At 37.8% G+C, this 6745-nt stretch overlaps 1 protein-coding gene across 10 annotated transcripts in view; it reads right to left on the reverse strand.

The window, feature by feature from the left end:
* Nucleotides 1–4594, reverse strand: part of ZBBX (zinc finger B-box domain containing) — a 117782-nt gene extending 113188 nt beyond the window's left edge. For all 10 annotated transcript variants that reach the window (XM_017503266.2, XM_017503270.2, XM_017503269.2 and 7 more), the window contains exons 1-2: nucleotides 4487–4594; nucleotides 3933–4040 (exon numbers count right to left, since the gene is read on the reverse strand). The gene's annotated coding sequence lies outside the window, so the exon portion shown is untranslated. The remainder of the gene's footprint in view (nucleotides 1–3932; nucleotides 4041–4486) is intronic.
* Nucleotides 4595–6745: the final 2151 nt, after the last annotated feature.

Genomic DNA, 6745 nt, shown 5'->3' on the forward strand with positions numbered 1-6745 from the left:
CACAGTATCATGTGGCATTTTGATGGAAGAATCTACTGGAAGCGTCTCACTCAGACTCAGTTTTCAATCACCAACACCTGTTTCTCAAAGCTAAATGAGTGTCAAAGAGAATAAACATACCACAGCAATAGAAAACTAAGATTTGGTTTGCTTTTTACTCCCTAATTTTTGTAGGTAGTGTTTGTCCCATTTTTATCAAACAGAAGCTACCAAAGTCACCTTTAAAAAAACCTCCAAGAATAATCCTGCTGCGTAACATGGAGTTTGTATTGCTTTTTTTTTTTTTTTTGAGATAGAGTCTCACTCTGTCACCCAGGCTGGAGAGCAGTGGTGCAGTCTTGGGTCACTGCAACCTCTGACTTCTGGGTTCAAGCAATTTTCCTGCCTCAGCCTCCCAAGTAGCTGGGATTACAGGTATCCACCACCATGTCCAGCTAATTTTGTTCATATTTTTAGTAGAGATGGGGTTTCACCATATTGGCCAGGCTGGTCTTTAACTCCTGAACTTACAATCCACCTGCCTCAACCTCCCAAAGTTCTGGGATTACAGGTGTGAGCCACTGCGCCTGGCCTGCTTTCTGATCACATTCATGGAATCCAACTACTGGACTTTTGTTTACTATTGATAACTTTGTCACAAAAACTTCCATAATGTTGTTATTATCATTAAAGAGATAAAATAAGAAGATAAAACAAGAATCCCCAAAGTTAATCTGTCTGATTAATCAAAATAATCTAAATTGCTATAATTTTGTTTACACATTGATACAGTATATTTGTATGTACATATATATAAAGCCAAACTGATATATGAGGATTGATTTTACCTATACAAAGAATGAATGAAAATCTGTAAATCTTATTAAAATGAGATAACTCAGATTTATAGCTCTACTGATAATGTGATTTAACCAATAAATGGTCCTATTCAAGGGGGGTTTCACTTCACTGAATGCAATTAGTAAGACTTCTTCTCATTTACATATTTTATCAAGTCACCTACATAAGCCAATTTACTTGTATGAAGAAAAAGGGGAGATTATAATTCTGAGTCATGCTATTTGCCTGTTTCCTTTTGTAACGCCAACAGAGAATTTAGTCACCTTTCTTGGGATAGCAAGGATATAACAATGTCAGCAACAAGAATAGCAAAGCACAAAATTTTAGGCACTTAATAAAACCCGAGGAATACAGATAAATTCCTTATTATGCAAACCTTATAGTTCCTTGCCTCTTTTGGTCATTCAATTTTTTTATAACTAAATACCAAAAATTTGGCTAAGTGATTTGGAAAAGTTTCTAGTTACCTGATTTATTAGACTAAATCATTTTTCTGTCTACAACCCCGTTTCTCCCCACACATAACACCCAATATAACCCAGAATTGTCCATGATGGTTTGGTGATCCTTCTACACATGTTCCTACTTTGAGAAAGCAACCCACATATCAAAACCTACTGCCACAGAATGGAAACAAGGAACTTACAATGCTCTACACAACTAGAAACTCAAGAGCATTAACAGGTGCAAGAGAACACCATTGGCAGAATGGGAGGTTTGGGAAACCACTGTTTTCAAGATGGGCCACATTTTGTAATTGAAAACTTATCCAAGATTAGTTAATTCTACTCATGACTCAGATCATGTTAAGCACAAAACTTAAGAACCATAAATAGGAATTTTTCCTTACTGTAGCAACGTTTTGAAAAGGTTTAATCAGCAAGCAACTTTGGATGAATTAACATGTTTAGGTATTTAGTACCATAGCACTTAGAAATCAGAGACCCAGGAAATAAATGTTAAATGAGAATTTAAAATAGTTGTTTTTAATAATTAAAAAATTTTACTTTTAACATTTCCTGTATCTGCAATTATTATATATGTGTGTATATATATATATATATATATATATATCTTTAAATCTGTCATACATATATAGATCTTTAAAAAATTCTATGGCAAGAACCAATAATACATAATTCCTAGAATAGAATCTTGTGCTGGAGTGTCCTACTAAATAAATGTATGTATGCCACATTCTCATAGCAAAAGCTCTAAAATAAAGCAGATATTGATATGGTTTAGCTATGTCCCCACCAGAATCTCATCTTGATTGTAATTCCCATAATTCCCACATGTGGTGGGAGGGTCCCTGTGGGAGATAACTGAATCGTGGGGGCAGCTCCCCCCGCCACTAATTTCATGTAAGTTCTCACGAGATCTGATGGTTTTATAAGGGGTATCCCCCTTTGCTTGGCTGTCATCCTTCTCTTTCCTGCCACCATGTGAAGAAAGATGTGTTTGCTTTCCCTTCTGCCATGACTGTAAGTTTCCTGAGGCCTCCCCAGCCCTGCAGAACTGTGAGTCAATTAAACCCCTTTACTTTATAAATTACCCAGTCTCGGGTATTTCTTCATAGCATTGTGAGAACAGACTAATATAGGTATTAACTTCAGGTTGCATTCAATCTTTCAGCCAAACAACATATCTGATAATAAAATACTGCTTCAAGGCACTAATTAGTACCCAAGTCACCCATTTTTTTTCTTACCCTCTATAGAGGGGTTCTTTTGAGAACAACTGAGAAACTTTGCCTTTAGATATCAAGGGATATTGTACTGTTTTAAAGTACTTTCAATTTAAAAAATAATAAGCAATATTAAAAGGTACTGATTTTAAGGTCAGAAGACCTACGCATCCTAAATTCACTGGATTTAAGGTCAGATGACCTTTGTGTGATACCAATCTCTGAACTTCAGTTTATCCATGTAGAAAATGGTAAGGATCCTCTCCCCGCTCTAATTTGCAGGATATTAAACAAACAGTATCTGATCTGTGACCTGTAAAGCTGTAGGCTCTCATAACATCTCCAGAGAGCTCATGGTTCAGGTAAAGAAACCATCTAGAGAAGAAAATGGAGCATCAGGGTTCTACCTTACCCTTAGCATCTCTGTTTTCATATTTTTTACATAATGAGCTTTAGTGTTTACCTCTCTGCTCAGCAAGTTGTATTCTATTCAATGCCCAGTTCGAAGCCTGCCTCTAATCATGAAGATTCCCTCCACCAAAACCAAGCTTCTCACATAGAAAAACCACGTTTATTAAACTCATCTGCTATTGTATGCTACCTCATGTGTTTTCTTTTTTTTTTTTTTTTTTTTTTTTTTTTTTTTTTTTTTTTTTTTTTTTTTTTACAGATTTTGTTTCCCTGAGTAGCCCAAATATTTGAGGGTAGTCCTACCATTGACTTTTGAATCTCCAGCAATTAGTACGGTGCCTACACATAATGTACTGCCAATACTGATGTGCTACGTATGAAATTTTTTTCTACTGCTTTTAGTTTTTTGCACAACCTACCCTATGGAAAAAAATTAAACACATCCTCTTTCTCACTTCAACTAAACTTCTTTTCTTTTTTCTGTGTTTTCTACCGACCATGATAAGCAAACAACAAATATACATTGAACACTCTCCCCCTGCCAGGAGTCAGGGTAAGCACTGAAGAACAAGGTCAACCAGACAGGTATAATTTCAGTCTTCACTGATTGTACACTCCAGTGAAGGAAGTAGCTAAAAATGAAAAAGCAAACAAAATAATTGCAAAAATTATTAAGTGTCTTGAAAGACGTAAAGGAACTACTTTCAGACAATTCATTTGTAATACAATTGGTAAAATCATGGCAGGTCAGGGCAAGCCTCGGGGTAGAATATAAGCTAAATCGGAGAAAGGTGGAGGGACTTATTTTTGCATAAGCATACAGTTTGTATAATTTTAATCCTGTGTAGCTTCAACTTTACTAGATTTTTTTAAATGAGCCTTGCTGACTTTAGATTTGAAGTCAAGCTGTAAAATATATGTAACTGAACCTTATATACCTGAGTCCCTGTATTGCTGATTTTGGGGAAAAAAATAAATAAATAAGCTTCCATATCTTCAGATTTCTCAGGAATCAGGCACCCCGCACCCATAGCCTTTACTTGGGAGGAGTAGACTTCAAGAACGAAGCGGGTGCATGTAAAACGTGCAGGCAGATTAAAGGCTACAAAAGGGGATGAAATATAGTTTCTCAGGGCGCCAATTTTTTCATTAAGGTGCAAATGACTTCAAAGTATAAAACAGGCTAGTATTTGAAAGAGTCGGGCTGCAGAAGGGGTAGGACTGATGAAGTCCCCAATTTCACTGTCTGGGGTTCAGTCTTGATTGATTTATCCATTAGTACCTTGAGCTGGGAAGTCTTTTGTTTATACAAAAGGCTTTCAACTCCCGAGGCCAGGGCCTGTCCTGCTGCCTGCGGGCCTGGCACTGTGTCATCAATGGCAGGGGCTCAACAAACACCTGCTGGGCCTGTGCCTCCAGCTGCACCCGAACTGAGTCTCCTCTCCAGCCGCGCTGCCCACTCCGCTCCCCGCACCACCTAGTGCCGGCTTGCTGCCGCAGACTCAGAGACCCTGCTCCCACCATATCCACCCGAGCCAGCCAACCCACCTGGAGACCCCCAGCCTCGCGTCACCGCCGCCGGCCGGCCGCGGAGAGCTGCCGGGAGTTTCCGTCTTGGTCTCCTTGGTTACCGCGTTGCCTCGGTACCCATAGCAACCAGAAAGCTGGGTTCTGCCACTGTCGGCCGGCAGAGGGCGTAAGGGAGCCTGCGAAATGAGAGAGGAAGGGGTGATACAGACGGAAAGGGCAGAGAAGCTCAGGTTCTGGAAGCTTTCTGCCAGAGGGGATCTTGGAGATTAGTTATAAACTAACCCTGATCACGTGTCATATTCCGAGCACGAGTGAGAGACTTATATGTAATATTTGATTCTTCCTCATAGCAAGCCAGCTTAAATCTAAGAAAATTAAGGCACACAAAAAATTTACTATCTTAATCCAAAATTACAAAGCTAGCAAATGGCAGACCCAAAAACTAGTTCAAGGAGTTCAGTCTCAGAACTCCCACATATATGCTATGTTTAAATGATTTATCAAAGGCTACCATAGCCAAAGTCAATAGAGAATCCAGGTCTCCTCGAAAGTCCAGAACTCTCTTTTTTTTTGGTATGGAATACATGACCTGTGAAGTCTAATATATATAAAACAAAAAGCAAAAGCAAATATATGCACACACGCAAACACACACACACATACACACATAATTAACCCACACTTCTCAACCCTTCTGTTCCGAACAAAGCTGCACCTGTAATGAATTTATCTTTGGCTTCCTAAACAGGCTGTTTTTTTAAATCTCCCTTTTTATATACTGCAAGTAGGATGTGTGGTTGGTACTGCACTATACAGGCTTCTATGCTTAACCACATTGTATCTATCTCGGTACCAGACTAACAAACCTAACCATTACAGTTAATATACTAATCTTTGCACCATTACTTTGACAGTAATACCCATTTTAAAAAATTAAATAATTTCACTTGGCAGATTCAATTATATAAGATTATAACCACTATGGATAAGAGAAGACAATGGCAGTCTTCTGGTTATGAGTCCTGGATTTTGGAGTCAGGCAGACTCGAGTTTGAGTTCCGGTACTGCCGTAACTTACTTGCTCTGTGACCGTGAGCAAGTGACAAAGCTGAGTCCAACTGCTTAAATGAGATAACAGTACACTTAGTCAATACGGGGTGTACTATGGAAGAGTAAATGAAACAGTAAATATTAAGTATATAGCTCTAAGCCAGGCCCATAGTAAGTGCTTAATAAACAGTAAGAATCAGTGGCAGTGGTGTGGCTATCATGGTTGCTATTATAATGTTCATGGTATAACTTTACCAAGTCCTTCCTTTAACTCTAATGCAAGGACAAGTTTCAAGTGGATGTGCACTAGTTCCCATATAGAGGTGTGCTCTTCAAATTACCGAAGATATCTTCAGCTTTCTTCCATTTACTGATCTATTCATTTATTTATTCCACAAGGATTTATTGAAAGCCTATTTCCTAAATCCCAAAAATACTACAGTGAAGAAATCAAAGTCCCTCCTGTTTTCAAATTTATTTTAACAGGAGCAGAAAGGCAATAAACAAGTATAAATACATGTCAGCTGCTATGAAGAAAACCAAATCCAAATAAAGAAATAGAAAATAAATGACTTCTATTTTAAGTTAGATGGCCAAAGAAGTATCTGAATGCAAGGAAAGAGAAAGACATGGGCAATTAGAGCATGGAACATTCCAGAGAGAACAGTAAACACATGTCAATTATGTCCCAATAAGGAGAAGTATTTTGCAAAAAACCTCTCATCACTTCTGCAAAGGACTTTTACTTCAAAACAGAATTCTTACAATGCATTGACTTGCACAATAGTAAAATTAAACTCATAAAAATGAGTTTAATTTTTAAACTCATTTTTATGAGTTTAATTTTTCTGGTACTTTTTGAAAGCATTAAAAGGACATTGTCTTATATTTAGAAAAATCACTTATGCACAGTTATGAAAAGGCAAAGCAGAGACAAAAATAAGCCTATGTCAAGTCACACAGTAAAATAAAAATTATGAAGTGCTTGTCTTTCAGAACAATGATTAGTGGCAAAATGAAATGAAACATGTCAAAACAATCACAGCTCTAGAGAGATGATATTCTCTCCACTGAAGCAAGCTGTATTTCACTGGCACACCAGCAATTCTGCACACAGTTTACCACAACTATACCAAGAGCACAGTATTCCTGAGGGTTTTTTCAAACGCAAGCTTCATTGTGCCACTGTAGAGACAAGATTTGAATACAAGTTTTCTGAACTGGAGA

This window comes from Cebus imitator, unplaced genomic scaffold, assembly GCF_001604975.1.
Source record: "Cebus imitator isolate Cc_AM_T3 unplaced genomic scaffold, Cebus_imitator-1.0 Scaffold308, whole genome shotgun sequence".
Taxonomy (NCBI): domain Eukaryota; kingdom Metazoa; phylum Chordata; class Mammalia; order Primates; family Cebidae; genus Cebus; species Cebus imitator.